Source organism: Parus major, chromosome 5, assembly GCF_001522545.3.
Source record: "Parus major isolate Abel chromosome 5, Parus_major1.1, whole genome shotgun sequence".
Lineage (NCBI taxonomy): Eukaryota > Metazoa > Chordata > Aves > Passeriformes > Paridae > Parus > Parus major.
This window is the reverse complement of record NC_031774.1, coordinates 47,814,582-47,830,979: the sequence shown is the minus strand read 5'-3', so window position 1 is coordinate 47,830,979 and position 16,398 is coordinate 47,814,582. Positions and strand designations below refer to the sequence as shown.

The window sequence follows — 16,398 nt, the reverse complement described above, 5'->3', positions numbered from 1 at the left end:
ATTTATGTAAAACACAGATGCTGATCAACTGAAATTAATTTAACTAGAAATATTATTTCTATGGACATTTACACTTAACAAAACTTCAAGTTTCTTTTGGGATTTGTTTTGCTTTTTAGCAGGCCTTTCAAAAATCAGGTTTCTGCTGGATTTTGAATCAAGATAGCTGAAGGCATTTTGGATACAGGAACTTCTTATGTGCCACATATTTCTTGACTGGAAATAGTTGCTGCAGGTGTGGAAAATATTTCCACTGCTCAGTATAACTTCCCTGAAAATGCAGATGGTTCAAGTTTTAATTCATACTCTTTATCTAAAGAAATAGCTCAGTGGATAGAAATGAAATACAGGTGTTCTCAGCATCAAACCTTTACTATAAGTATCGTAAAAGAAAAAGAAATTACTAATTTTACTTGCTTTAGAATTGACAGAGAAAGCCAACTGCAGCTGCTGTGCAAGTTTTTAAATTGTTTAAAATTTTACTAAAGTGTCTTAAATCACAGCAAATCATGGGCAGTAATGTATGCTAAAGACAACGGACACCCTGTATCATGTAAACATTTCTCTTTCAAAATAACACATTCTTTAGAAAATAATTCACTATTCTCACTATGTATCTTATGGAGATAAAATAAACAAATGAACCTATTACTGCATTAGTGTGCTGGACGCATATTAAGCAACTATCCTTGTTTTTTGTAATATTCTTCTTTCTACTTTTAATGCATAACCCCATGGAAAAAAAATCCTATGCAAAAAGTAACTGTTCTTTACAAACAGCAGTTAATTAAGTATTGCTTGTTATGTAATATATATTCTAATAATACAGACATTTATAAGCATGCAAAATTGCACAGGGAAATAAAACCCAGATGATTTTTTTATCCTTCTGTTTCAATAAATATCTATATTCTGTAGCAAGTTTACTGTAATTATGGTTTCATATTGTGTTTCTATACTGTAAAGATAAACGTTCCTGGATCAACTAAAGAGCTAAACATCATGTATTAACTAAAAAAATGAACATATTTAATGTTGTAAAAAGCTGGGTAAGTATCCTTGAACCTAATAATAGTGAGCATTTTGTAATATCAGTGGTGCTTCAAATGAACACAGGATGGGTTCCTGGAAAAATTGACAATACCCAGTAGCAATGTTACTACTGTCAGAAAAATAATAAGGCAATGAATGTTTCCAATAAGAATACACTTTGTTTCGATTTGGAGGCTGCTAATAAAGGTAAATTTTTGCATACTCTGATAGTTTTTCTCTAACAATGTATCTGTACAGTTGCATGATCTTTAGGAATGTAATTAACCTATTTTTCTTGCTCTAATTATAAGGCAAAAGATTTGCATAGGTAAAAAGAAAAATGATTTTGTTTAGAAGGGAAATCCAAATTATGCCTGAAGACTCATAAATCTGTTGCCATGACAATCAAAGAGCATGGTCTTGTAAAATATTTTAGAATTTATTCACATGAGTAGTTCTTACTCACTGTGCTAGTTTTGACCGCTCCCATTCTGCGTGAGCACTGTAAGAGATGGAGCCCAAAGTCATGGACTAAATGAGATGAACAGAGATTTTGTGGACATTTCTGGATGTTTTACAAGGGTGGTCCATAGACTGAGGGAGGGATATCTGCATAATATATATAAAGATGGGAAGGGGTTTGGTTAATGAAGATGTATTGGATAGTGTAGTACCTGAACACAATGTAAATGGAGTAGAATAAGGAACAGAGAATGTGATGGGTTTAGCTGGAAGAGAGTTAATTTTCTTTCTAGTAATTAGTATGAGGCTATGTTTGGTGCCAGAAACATATTCACAATACAGAGATGTTTTAGCTCTTGATGAGCAGAGCTTCCACAGTGCCAAGGCCTTTGCTGTCTCTCATCCCACCCCACCAGAGACTGGGCTGAGGCTGCATGGGGGATTGAGAGGGAACACAGCTGGTACAGATGACCCAAACTGACCCAAGGGATATTCTGTACTATATGGTGTCATTTGAACATGTAAAACAGTGTATAAAACAGGGGAAAGACAAAGGAAAAAGGGAGAAGGAATGTTCAAAATTATGGCATTTGTCTTCCCAAGTAACCATTACACATAATGGAAGCCTGGCTCCAGGGATGACTGAACACCTGCCATGGGAAGTGGTGAATTAATTCCTTGCTTTATTTGCTTGAATGTGTGTGGCTTTTGCTTTACCTGCTAAAGAGTCTTCGTCTTACCCATGAGTTTTCTCACTTTTACTTTTCTGGTTCTCTCTCCTATCCCACCAGGGGGGAGTGAGCAAGCAGCCCTGCAGTGTTTAGTTTCCAGCTGAGGTTAAACAAAAACATTCATGCAAGTTGTTCCACTGATTGACATAGAACTGCTGATGAGAGGAGAGGTTTGCAATGGGCAACTTGAATTTAGGATGCAGTCCTTGTTCACATAAAGAGTTGAGGGGATGACTTCTACAAGTGAGAGATTTTCTCTGACAGTGAAGATGACATTTATGGGTTGTGTTGTTCTTCCTCAGTTTTGCTTATTGGTTCTTACACTAGTCACATTTTAGACAGTAAAATACACAAAAATTCTGCTTCAATGCACAGGTGTATGTGTTTTGAACCTTTACTCCTAAAATCAATTCCTCTGAACCCTGTTGAAATATTGCCATGCTACAATGTGTTTTTTCATCTGTGCTTCCTCCTGCTGCAGTGATTTTAAGAAGTTGCATTACTATTCTCTCTTTAAAAACTGCCTTATGGAATCCTCCATCATACAAGGAGGAGATTTATTAGGAACTACCACAAAATTACATCTTTTGCTCTAATTCTTGTTCATGAGTCCTGCTGTGGCCTGGCTCTTGTGATTTGGCTTTATTTATCCTTCCCATCCTGAAAACCTGCTGTCAGGAACCTGTCATCTCCATAGCCAGCTGCACAATCCATGACAGCTGCCACACAAACCTGCTCCTGATCTTTTCCAGCTCCATCAAAAGCAGTCAGATTTCCAAGGGGTTGTCCTCAGAGTGGAGGCAGGCCCTTACCACAGTTTACTCAAGAACCTCTCAACTTTCCAAACTCAGTGATCAACCAGGATGCTTAAGAAAATATGTTTCACATCACCACTGTATCACCTTTTAGTACTACCCTAATTTCTGAAACAGAGATGCAAATAAACCAGTGTTCCTGGAAAAGAAATCTGTTCTTCCATCTCAGTTGTGCAATTCCTGATCTGCTTAGCAATTTCTTGACAATGACCCTAAGTATTTCTAAGTCAGGTAGTTACATCTCCTTGCACTCCCCTAGCACCTTTCATCCAGGAAGACAAAACCATATTACAGCTATTAAAAAAAATATCTTGCAATACCCACTGAAGGTACTTCTAATAATTCTCAATGCTTCTCTAATACATAGCAAAAATTACTCGATGTGAGAACATCCCATACTAGATTTGTTTATTTTATGACCTGGGTAATAATTCACAGTGGTCATTTTCATCTTTCTGACATGTATAAGAGGATCTGTCTCCCACTGCTTCTAAAACACAGCATCCAAGTCTGCACTTGATAGTTGTTTCCCATGGAAACAAAACAGAACAAATCTTTTGTACCTGACAGTATTGCAGACATTGAAAACCTTTCTGTAGCTTTATTTACTAAAAGAATATTATTCAGAACCATTCTTGCATTGATATAGGATTTCCTTTACCTCCCATTTTTGCCTTCTAGTGGTCAGTGCATGACCGAGGTGCAGGGAAGGTATAGAACCGTGACCCCAGAGAAACAGAGCAAAAGAAGGAGGAGGCAGGAGGAGGGGAATGGAGGGAGGGAGGGAAAAAGAGAGAGAAATGTCAAAGCAAATTCCTAAACATCCTCTTTGGCATGGAATATATGTACAATACAGCTGCAGATGTTCCAGTCCAAGTGCAAATGACAGCACAGGTGTGCACAAACACACACAAACACATACACACTATCACAAAGCAAGGGAGAAAGACAGAAATGATCTTACAAAGCTGCTGCAGTAATCAGGACACTTGCTCCTGAAAAAAACCATGCAAGCAAACATTCTTTTGTTACATTTGTACATTTTTTCAATTTTCATTTCACTCTTGCTATTATTTTATACCTCTCACCACATCAGAAAGATAGTTATTATTGAAAGGAAGGAAAAAGGCCTTACCATGCAGTGCATCAGGAGGAGATGAGAAGCACAGAGCATGCTGCAGAGATTAAGCTCAGCATGGCATTCAGATATCCTTTGGAACTGAAGAAAATTGTCCAACCCATTCTTCCTAAGAAAGCGGACAAGTTTTCTCTAGGCTTGGATTTTTCACCAGAAGACAGATCCTTACAGTGCATTATATTTTCTTCTTCAGGAGATATATTTCCTCCAGTTAAGTTTCAGCTCCGCAATGCCATTTCCAATCAGCTCTAAGAAGTTCTTCATTCCCAGATTCGCGGTGTCATCAGAGGGACTCCAAAGAAAATCAAAGAAAGAAAGAAAGAAAAAAAGAAAATAATACCTTACCAAAGCCCTGAAATTACTACACTGAAAAGGAGAAGATATAAAAATCCCGCAACACCCCCTCATTTACTCTATTATCTTGGTGTTTCACAATGATCAGTACTACCTCCTTAGTCTCACATATGCAGTGCTGATCATTTGTAACAAAGGAAGAGGAAAAACTTTCCCAATTTACACATGATGCATTTTCATTGCTGCTTCTCAACTGTGTACTACCAAACAACCCTTTTCATCCTGAGACATCTTTAAAACCATCTGACAAAAACACCAGCTTATCCCTCTCCCTTCCCAAAGAACATGAATATTAGAATTTCTAGAAAAGTGTTGAAGAAAATCTGACAAAAAAACAAAAAATACAAATCAGATCTAAAAGCAAAAGCCTTGAAGCAGGAGGCTTCTTGAGCAATGAGGTACTTTGCCTGAAGAATTCGGGGACACACGCGTTAAGTCCCATAGGGAAAGAGAAAGGGGAAAAGAACGGTGGCTAACGGAGTGCTTGGAGAAGATGGGGTGGGACCAAATGGGTGTCAGGCAGGAGTGGGATCCTGAGTCACCCTCAGCCTCCTGCCTGCTCGCTGACAGCAGCTCGGGCTTCCCCTGCACTTTCTGCAAAGCATATTAATTGATTCTGGTTGCTGAGCAACTAACTCTGGGGAGCCACATCGACGGCTCCGGTTCCAGCACAGCTTCAGCAGCAGCAGCAGAGGGGATGGTCCCCCCCTCCTCTCCTCCTCCTGGGATCACTCACCCTACCCGGACGTCCTCAGCTGCCCTGCAGAGAAGCTTTGCAAGGAAAAGGAAGGAGCCCTCAGTAGTGCAAGAGGGAGAAGAGGTGGGATGCTCCCCCAGCCTGTGTTGCACTGGCAGGACTCGGGAGAGAGAGCAGCCTGACTTCACACTGACAGCAGTGCCCCTCTGCCACCCTGCTTGGGGTGCCCGGGCCAGCAGGGCTGGAAACCCAACCAGCTGTGTCGACACACATCGAATCAGGGTGGTGTAGCCGCCTTCTGAAAAGCAATCATCTGCAAGATGTTAAAATGACAAGTCCCATGGTTATCACGGAAACATAGAATATCCTGAATAGGAAGGGACCCACGGGGATCATCAAAGCCCAGCTCCTGGCCCTGAACAAGGCATCCCCAAGAATCCCACCATGTGCCTGAGAGCCCTGTCCAAATGCTTCTTGAACTCTGTCAGGCTGATGCTGTGACCACTCTTCTGGGGATCCTGTTCCAGTGCTCAACCACCCTCTGGGTGAAGAACTTCTTTCTAATACCCAATCTAAACCTCCTCTGACAGAGCTTCATGTCATTTGCTCCAATCTTATGTGAGTTTTTAGTTGAACATGTGGCCACTTAAGCTCTGTCCCTGCAATAACAGTAACTATTGCTTATTCCTGACCTCATGTTGAACTTCAGACAGAGCCGGCAATTTTCTGCCTAAAAGGTTGCACTATAAACAAGAACCACCATGCAGAGGAATTGCCTAGGTGTCTTTGACACTGTTTTTGATACTGCTAAAGGGATATTTCTGACAAAACCTTATAATTGCCTTAACTGATACATTTAAATTCCATGGAAGAGCGAAGCAGCAAAGAGGCCATTTAGTTTTGGTCCACAAAAGAGATGGTATAACTGAGTAACTGGAGCTGGCTCAAAGGGCACTCCTAGAGTGCCTCGACTGATGGCTCAGTAGGAGGAACACAGAGGATTTCTGCCAGGTTGATGCCAAGGGGATGGACCCTGAGCAGGGCCTGACCCCTGCAATTTGTGCTTCCACTGACTTCTGTGGCTCTGGAGTCTGTCTGAAAGAACTCCTCAAAACACCACAGTGTCCAAAAGAGGACATTTCCCTTGTGGTGTATAAATCCTCAGTCGGATCATGGCATTTGTTCAGCACTGACTAAGCTGTCTTTCTGATGCACAGGTAAGATGTAAGAAATGAAAAGACCTCAAGATTTCTCTCCCCGTGACCTGGCAGTAAGTACAACACTAGATCTTGGCCAAACTGCTCACACAAGATTACTGTCAAAGACCTGAGCCAGATCAGCTTTTTATTCTGTTATAGTGATAGGATAAGTTAAAGAGCAAGGCCCTGAGAACTGCCTTAGCTTGCAGTCACAGAGCAGAATTATCTAATTCTCCCCTTGAAAAACTCCAACCTATATCTAGTAAGCCCTATTTAAGTGGAAAACACCAGGTCTTTGTGAAAAGGGACATGTTATCTTCAGGAGGAGAGTTACTTTTCTGACAGTAGCTTAGCACCACACTGATTTAATGCTTTATAAAGAAAGATCTACAGTTTAGCCTTATTTTCTTAGCAAAGCCAGATGCTCCACATATATTCAAAGCTCAGGAAGAACCATGAGATCCTGTTAGCAGAGCTGCTGTATGAAGCAGATTGCAGAACATATTCAGTTTATCCAATATGTTTATTGATATGAGCATGTACTGGGAATTACTTATCCCCCAAGCACAACATCCAGAGAAATATGGGAACATTTAGACTAAGGGAACAAAGAGAGGTGGAGGAATTTCACAAATTCTTGCAAAGGAATTATTAAGTCTATATGAATGTATTTCACCAAACACATAGTAAAGAAATTCTTTCAGCATGATAAGTTGTAGTTGTTTTATCTTTCCACTATTACTCCTTTACATTCATGCTGGTGCCTGTTTTATCCCCAACAGTACAATCTTTAAAAAGTGTGACAACAAAGTATTAATATTTTAATGTGCTTTGTTTTGTACTTTATTTTTACAAGGCAGAATACCAAACACTGTTGAAATTCTTTGTAGTGGAGAAAATATCATTAGAAGTTTTAGGGAAGGGCATTTTGAAGGGCAAAACAGTAAAACAAAACAACCATAGAAAAGAAAGGAAGTCAACAATAGGTGATTTCAAAATGAACGGAAACTAGCATGTAAGAAAGAGCTATCAGATTATTAAAAAAATTTAGGAGAGGTAGGTTTGCAGATGTCAATATTTGTGCAACTTCTCACCCCTTTTTTTAGGAAATGCAAGGCTGCTTAAATAAAATTCAGTCTCTTACAGAAAGCAGTATCTCTCACTCACACAAGACTTGAATTTAATCTCATATGCTTTTTATTATTCATTGAAAAGGCTCACTAATGCATATGTTCTAATCCTATTCTATTCTTTATGTATCTTTTCTCTTCCCACCTTATTATCCTTTCAATAGTAGTGTTATCCTCTTTGAGAAAAGAGGTGTCCTGTGAGCCTAAGGACCAGAGCAAGCTAGGACCAGACAGCCCTCATTCCCTGAGGGGATGGCACAGCTGGTGTCCCAAGGAAACCCAGCAGCACTCTCCATGGTAAAGCCCTTGAGCCAGACAGGATCCCTCTGCAGGACCTTGGGCACCAAAATAACGGGGATGTGAAACAAGCCATGGCACCAACTTAGGCAGAAGCCCACTTCTGATCTTAGACTCTATTGCCAGGACCTGATAGAGAGAGAGTCCCCAGGGAGACAAATGGGAAGGAAAAAGACACTTCTTGCAATATGTTCTAGTCCAGAGTGTAGGTAAGGGCCAGGTAGAAAGATGGCATTTGAAAAAGGCAAGGGAGTGCTGCAGCAAGCACAAAGTGGTGGCTGAGGCCAGGGAAACAGTGCCTTTCTCTGGAGTGAGAGGATGCCTGTGCTGCAGGGACAGAGGACAGCCAGGGTGGATGGCTCCTTACTGTGCTGGGCAATTACTCTCCTCTACCCTGAAGCACAGCAGAGGCCCCTGGCAGCTTGGGAGTTGGGGCACAGACTGTCAGACCTGTAAGAATTTGAAGCAGAAAAATCTCTCAGGAATCATCCTGCAAGCCAGGAGCAGGGAAGACCAGAGAGCTGGAAGAAGAGATGTACCAGCCTTGCTCTCTGTGTGCTCAGACCGCTTTCTGCAGTGCCTGGCAGCAGCAGGTGCCTTCTCACAGCTCAGCACAGAGGCCACCAAGTGACACAGGAAACCTCCTCCCCAGCTGACCCAGCTGCCTGCCACAATATGGTCCAGACATTTCATCACAATCACAGCTTAATACTATGAAAACTATCTTTTTATTCCTTGCAAGCCTCACCTTTTCCAGTATCTGTCATCTGAGAAGCGAATTAGATTTTTAAACACAGTATTGTATGTAAAAGATACAGTAATTTTAACAGAAATACAAAGACGTGCCCAGATAATGAAAATTATTTAACATATAAAATAAAAGGTATAATTCAATTATTAACCAAATTTTGATTAAAAACTAGTGAAAATTATTTGCAAATAAGTGCTCTGGGCATGCTTCTCATTTTGACCTTTCAATATCCTGTGTCACATTTGCTATTTAGTCAATTACAGCACAAACAACTGAATAGATTTCTTGCCTTTTTAGTTTAAATGCCATAATACAAGCAAGAGAGTCTGAGCTCCAGTGAGTGAATTTCCAGGTCATCGACAATTAATTGAAAAATATAATCATAAGAAATAGACCTTCATTCAAAAAAAAATATCCAAAGCATGACAGAGGATGTACACATATTTCCATCTATTTGCAGACTATTTAGCATTAGTAAATTCTATTTTTAACATATTTTAAATTTATTATTAGTGTAATAATTATTTTCCATATTCTATGTGGCAACTGGTCTCTTCTTTTTTCCATCAATGCAAATCAGACTAGGATACCATAGTTGTCAAAAACTGAAAACACTAAGAAAATAGTATGTGGTAAGTAAATGGTAAAGCTAGTAAAATGAAAAACATTGAAGATTTTTTAGTCTCTTTCTTTTTAAAGAAATGCTGCTTTACTGCAACTTAACTGCCAACTGACTGAAGAATGATAAAAGGTTACAGCTTGTGTTTGATAATTGTTGGGTTTGTTCATACTTTCATTAGTTAGTCTGAAATAAATATTGGTGGATCCAACTTGTATTTCATTTATGGAAAAGTAAATCTCTTACATTCATTGATTGCAATGAAATCATCCTTAATTTACATCAGTGTAGTGAGTATAATCAATTGCAGTACTAATTTTTGTTCATTGAAGAGTTAGCTTCAGTTTAAATTTTTATGTACCAGTAATATAACACTGCTTCCTGGCATCACCCTAGCTCTAAAAATATAATTTCAATACTGCTGTATCAAAAATATATGCACAAAAATGTGACTACCTGGCTAGTAGCGCAGCCATTTCCATTGCAGAAAATATATACACTAAGAATCATTTTTCTTTAGAAAAAGAAAACCTGGTTTTCAATTAACTTCTTAGCATACAAAAGAAATAGAAATTAATTATTTCAACACATTTGAAAACTGGTATCTCGACCTAGACTTCCATTTTGTACATGCACTATGCAGTGGCAGTTATGTTTTTGGGGGGAAGTCATTGAAATTGAACACAAGTTAGGTGTCAGAATAGAGAGTTTTATCCTAATCCTCTGAATTAGTTAGAAAAATGCTCCCTGATTTCTATGGAAGGATGGCTGAGTTGTATTCTTAGGAGACTACTCCAGTCTCAGACAGAAACTGCTTAACCTGTTGCACCAAATAGAAGCAGCCTTGCCCCTCTAAAGCTGCTGAAATGGACTGGATCTGTGCTTACATTGAACCACTCCAGAAGACAAGTACTATGCTCTGGGAAGGGATGATGGGTTTGCAGTGTCTGTGCTCAAAGTGGAATCTCGTTAGAAAAACAGCAGTCTTGCTGTACATCCGTGTAGAGAGACACGACACGCAACGCGTGAATACGTTGAATCCCAAGGGTGATCATCTGCCTGAAATTCTTTTCTAGATAAGCAAGTTCACACATGGCAAAAAAAGCTCTCAAGAGCAACAGTTATTACTGCTGAATAAATATTCACATTATTTCTCAACAGGCAATATACCCACTGGGCAAAAAATAATAGTATGCTAATGAAGGATTAGACAGACATGGGCTAAATTAGTCCTAGTACAGTTTTGTTAAGCTCTTGGGTGTGTATTACATGACATTACTATTTAATACCATAGAACAAAATTTTCTCTCTCTCCCCCCCCTTTTTTTTTCTTCTTTTCCCCCACCTTTCTTTATCTTTATTATTCGGTTTTGGTTTTGTTGGTTTTTTTTTTTTTTTTTACCTTTAGCAAAAGAGGTGGAGGTTTCCTGTCCTGGGTTAACATTCAAGCATTAAGAAAAGTAACATAACCTGAATGTTTATATTATTCACACCTAAACCTCTTAATTACTACACAGGATGCTGCTTGAATTAATGCTGCATAGCAGCCAAAACAGTCCTAAACATTATTCAATGTTCCATAATATACAGTATGGGTGTTGTCATGACACTGCACAGTATTTGAATAAAAGCACCTTGAGGAACGCAACAGAAGCCAAATTTAAGTAGCTGCTGGCATTTCTATTCTGAAGACAGCTGATCTTCAGAATACCAGTATTCTGACGGGTAAAACCTCTCAAATGCCTGTTCATTCTTGGCTTCACAGAAGACTCAGCATCCAGTTTGGTTTTGTTCACCACTAGCAGAAGTGTCTCTGTAAGCATCCTACTGGTGAAAGTTACTTGGAACAGGTCAGAAAGTCTCTCAAGTTCAACAGAGAATGCCCCTTAGATGGTGGGGGTAAAATCTCCATCAGCAATCCTCTGCCAGGCTCCTTTAAGTCCTTTCTAAATAGTCACTCGAATGATTGATATTTTGAGAGCTTTACTGATGAATAAGGTCCTGGTATTCAGAAGGATTCCACAGAGTTAAATGATACCAGCAAAATACACAAACGTAGATCCACAAGGTACTCCGAGCTACCTCCTCTTAAAAAAAAAGCAAACAGCATAACCAGACAAATCAAAACCAACCCAAACATGTTAACTCTTTATGATATATCTGTTTCTTAAATATCCCAATTGCTTTCAGGCTTTTCCTTGGAGCTGGTCTCTGTTTAATTAATTAATCACAGTATTTGCACATCTTGAATGCTTTGTTTTAATGTCTAACTCCCTTCTGTGGATTTCTCTGCTATGAGATTTTAATGAGAGCCATTTCTCATGTTTTTATGCAGAATTATTATACGGAGGAGAAAGTGATAATAACTCAGTCTTCTCTTAATTACACTTCTAATTATTCTTAGAAGTTTATTTATAATTGTGTCTGCCAGAAGGATTTGTTTCAATTATCATAGCCAGATTGGAAATGGAGCTTAAATGAATTCTTTCTGTAAACAACCATATTTTAAAGAAGGCAAATAAGAATTATTAATATTTATTTTTAACTCAAAATGCTTCCTTCTCTGATAGTCATTCTTGTAAACAAAAATCTTAGAGAATTGTGTAACATTTTTGCCCTTCAATACTAATAATACATAAGATAGCAAATGTTCTCAGAGGACAAAAAACCAAAACTTAATTAAGACAAAACTTATTTATGGTCAAAGGGTCTTTTTATTTTTTCCCTAAATGGTAATAAGGGCTTTTATGTTAAAAGTCTTCAGATAGGAAGCCTCACCTCTAGAGGCACAGCAAGCAGTGCCATTACTTAAAGAGAATAAGTGTTCTTTCAAGGGTGAATGGGAAAGAAATATCTATTTTTGATGCTATTATATTCCCACTTGAAAGATAGGAAACCCCTTGTTTACCACAGTTTTTTTACAGTAATGCAGACTTCATCTGAAAAGTAAGCTGCCCAAAGATCTTAGACCAGGAAATCGTGTTTTCAGGGAAAAACTCTTCAACAAAAATCATCTTTAGAAAGTACAATTCTATGCATAATTTTTCATTCTTCATATGAAATAAAATTATTTTAACCAGAGTAATCAATCTAGAAGTAATTCTAGGATGACTGAAAGAGATTTAGAAATGAGTATTTCAGTATGCACAGATGGTTGATATACACATTCTCTTCCAATAGTATTAAATGTATAAAAGTTACAGATTAATTTGGAGTGAGATTCATATCTTGGCTATGGAAAGAAATAGCAGCTATTGTTAGGTAATGGATTTGTAACCCGACAGACAGAAAATGACAATGTGCTACACTGCATGTTTAAAATCTAGAGACAAACAGTTTGCCTTCATATCAAACACGTTTCCCTTCGACACCGGTCCCCTGCAAGCCCCTGCTCCCTCACCAAAACGAGCACAGGAGGAGAAGCCTGTGAGACTTACCTGTTTGCCTTCAGAAGATGAAGAAGTTTAAAGCATCAAAGTTCTCGTGACAATCGGCACTAGCATTTAGCTTATGTGGAAATAATTACATTCTTCCATCTTTCAGCTTTCTCAGTAAGTGAAAGCTGGTGATGGATGCCAGCAGCCTTGTTAAAATATCACTGTAATCCGTTCAAGCTCTGGAGATTGCTTAGAAAACCAAGTCATAAACATGCAGTGTCTACAGCTTCACAAGCAGCTCAGCATTTTCCAAGCGTGCACACGTCTTCCTTTTCCAGTACTGTACTTCACAGAGCACTCGACCTATCTTCATTTGGGTAGAAAGAACACAGTTGTTCAAAGTAAATCCTACGTGAACAGAAGTGTTCTACGTGTTTGTATTCTCACATCAAATTGTTATTATTTTAGGAAAGGAGACACCCTTTTATGTTTTTGGTTGCTGCTGTTCCCTCATCAAGAAAAAAAACAATAAAAAATGCTTCAAATAGAAAGGCAAGAAGCAAAGAAGAGGATACAGCAGTTCAAGAAGCAGCAGGCAAGGATGGGTGTCTTGTGATTGCTTTGAGTTAATACTCCTCAGGGGGAGTTGAAAAAAGCACAAATACAGCAAAATCTGTCTTACAGAGTAAAAATCTGTTGTATAAGGCAGTCTCTGGCAAAGTAAAACAGCATGTGCATTTACTCCATTAATTTCTAGCCTGCCAGAGTGCAAAGGAAATTGGTAGCTTTCTGTTTACAGGTAGGAAGGAGGAAAGAAAATGCAGTATGTGTAACTAATTTTTTCTGCTCTCCTGAGAAATGTATCAGATCTATTGAGGCTGTGTATGTGAAAGCAGTATTTATCAGTACCAGAGAACATTTTATGATTATCAGTATTTTCTGGAGCATATGTGAAGGATGCACAATTAAGAGTGCTGCATCCCCCAGATGCAAACAGCACATTTGTGACTGGTCTTCCTGTAGCTTGAATGTAACAGGTCTTTGGGTTCTCTGGAAAAAACAAATATGGTGACTTCTCCAAGAATCCTAAGTACTGAACACTTTGGAGTAACTGACCCAATTACTGGCACCAAGCAGTGGGAACTTCAGCCTAAAAACCTTAATTCAAATCTCCCTGAAGCCCATTAAAATAGATTTTGAAAGGCTGTGGACGAGGACCTTTGCCAGCTGGCTCCTTTGTCCCTGGGCATCAAGACACAGCTAGATCACAAAGTCACCAAAAACAACTTGGAAGGATCTGGTTGAAACCCTGCTCTGACCTGAAGTTGTCCTGGATGTGACAGTGTGATGCTGGGTCTGAATCTGCTCAGATAACATATGCAGCACAAACACATGCCTGTTCCCTTCAGGGCCAAAAAGAAAACAGTCCATTTATTTGTATGATGAGGCCAGTCACAGACCAAAATGCCACTGAGCCAAATGCTATTCAAGCATAAAACAAAGAAACTCCTCAGCTGCATGAATTTACTGTCCAGCTGTCACCTTTCATACTTTCCACACATACCATCCACCTGCAGTACCACCAAATCTTTCAGAACACAGTGTTCTTTACTTTAAAGCTTTCTAGTTATTAACCCTGCCATACTCTGGGTCATTTCTTGCCTTAGCAGAGCTTGATCTAGCCCCTTCCAATCAGTGAAAACATCATATTTTTAAAAAAACCAATTAACTCCTATTTTTATTGCCCCTTGCTGTTAAAGAGGTTGGAGTCAAAGTGCATCTATGTTATACACTGAAAATGTGAAAAATGGAGAAAAGAAGCAGGGCCATGTTTCATATTTAAGCTCTGAGGAACTGCACATGCCAGATACAGCAAATACCACATCCTTGGCACAGAACAAATCATTGATAGCTCAGGGCTTTGCCTCAAAATGCTGTAGCACTTAGTTTGTATATTCCTTTCTCTTCTACAGTCACAATTCTGCATTTTGCTGCAATCTGAGTATTTCAGGCTTACATGTTCATGGAAAACTGCCTTCCATTTGAGGGAGCTTTGAGGGCTGATCCTGTAGGGGAAGCAATTGCTCTTACATCCCTGAGCACTAGATATGCTAACTACTCTCTTTCTATATTTGATGCCCGAATGGAAAGCAAATACTCTTTCTAGACACACAGCAACCCCACTGCCTCACAACCCCACTGAACAGCAACAGATAGGAAGGTGGGAGTGCAGTTTTTTGAGCATTGAACAGAAAATCCCAGTCACTCCCACTGAAAGCTGTGACATCTAGAGTTGTATCAACTTCATTCAGATTCTACTGGGTCCCCAAGAAAATTTCCCTCTTTCTCGTCAGCTTTGCAGTTTGGTTGGGTGTTTGAGCCTTCCCACTGGCACAGGGCTGCTTTCCAGAGCACCACATGCAGCATCCCTGTGAAGAAAAGGCAGTAAAGCAGCAATTGCATCATCTAACCTGGCACATGCAAGCAAAGTGCACTTCCACCCACAGAGAAACTGCCACTGGTGCAGCACACAGTGCTTTTTGCACACCAGCACACACCGGATTGAAACTACAGATGAGGGACTACTCCAGCACTGCCACTGCAATAAAGTCTCTGGTGTTATATGGCAGAAAGCTCAATGCACATCCTGTTTTCTACTCACATTTGACTTCTAAATATGCTTGCAATGCATTGTGTATTTTTAGCTTGCCCAGGGTTCCTATTTTGGGTTACCAGCCTGGGAAATCTTTGAAGAGGTCTGATGTTGAATGAACCTTTGAAAGACTGGTGCATTTTAACATTGGGCAGTGGGAGAAGAAAAAAATTAGAAAGACAGATATAAGATATCAGCAGCTTCTTCCAGAAAGAGGTCAGTGGCCACGAAATTTGTCACTATCTTGTTAAGCATCAAGAACTTCAATGTTTTGACACTACAAAGTACACCTGCCTCTGGAAATTATTTTGAATGTCTGAATTATCCCTCTTCCATCAGATACAATAATCTTTGCCTAATATTTTGTTCAAAATACTTCCAGCACTCAAAGATACATTTTGGGAACAGAGGTCAATGTGTGTATGTCCCAAAGGTAGGATATTAATAACATTGGAAGATCTATAGTTTTCCATGAGACATGGCATTTCAGCTACTGACTGTAAAAAATTGAATTTGTTCCAAGGGTTGTTTTTGCATAGGAAGGTGACACTACCCTTGCAGAGGACTTATGGGTATTCCCCTCTCATCCTGGGAGAGTCTGACTGTCCCAGGAAAGGCTCTGAGCATCTTCAGTGCTTTTTGAAGGTGAGAAGAAAATGACTAAGGGTGTACAAGCTCCTCAAGCATAATATAATGCTGTATTGTGTCATCTGGATTTTCTTACACACTATTCCAGCATGATGAAAAAAGTCTTTGACAGACCGGGATCAATTAATTTTATGAAATACATGCATCTCCACAAGCACCAAAGACCTCCAAATATTTTTTTTCTTTGTATCCTGCTCAGAGAATCCTCATCAAAGCAATTCTCCCTCTGTATCTTGGCAAGTTGTTTTCATTAAATAGTACATTCTGCATTATTTCCTTGGTGAAATATAATCAGATGGTAAAACAGTCCCAAGTCCAAAAAGAAAATACCGAAAAACATAACTACTAAAAGTTAGCACTGTCCAGGGTGCAAAGCCTTGTGAGAAGGAGCAATAAACAAGAAACACAAAGATAAACAGAGGTGGAATGAGTGTCTTTAACAATAACATTACTTTTATTTCTTGCCAGAATCATAAATCTTGATGCACTCTGTGC

The 16,398-nt window shown here is 39.2% G+C and overlaps 1 long non-coding RNA gene across 2 annotated transcripts in view; it reads right to left on the bottom strand.

Moving 5' to 3' along the window:
- Positions 1-16,398, bottom strand: part of LOC107206075 — a 159,902-nt gene that overhangs the window by 24,061 nt on the left and 119,443 nt on the right. For both annotated transcript variants that reach the window (XR_001522255.3, XR_001522254.2), the window contains one exon: positions 4,176-4,470. This is a non-coding gene — a long non-coding RNA (uncharacterized LOC107206075). The remainder of the gene's footprint in view (positions 1-4,175; positions 4,471-16,398) is intronic.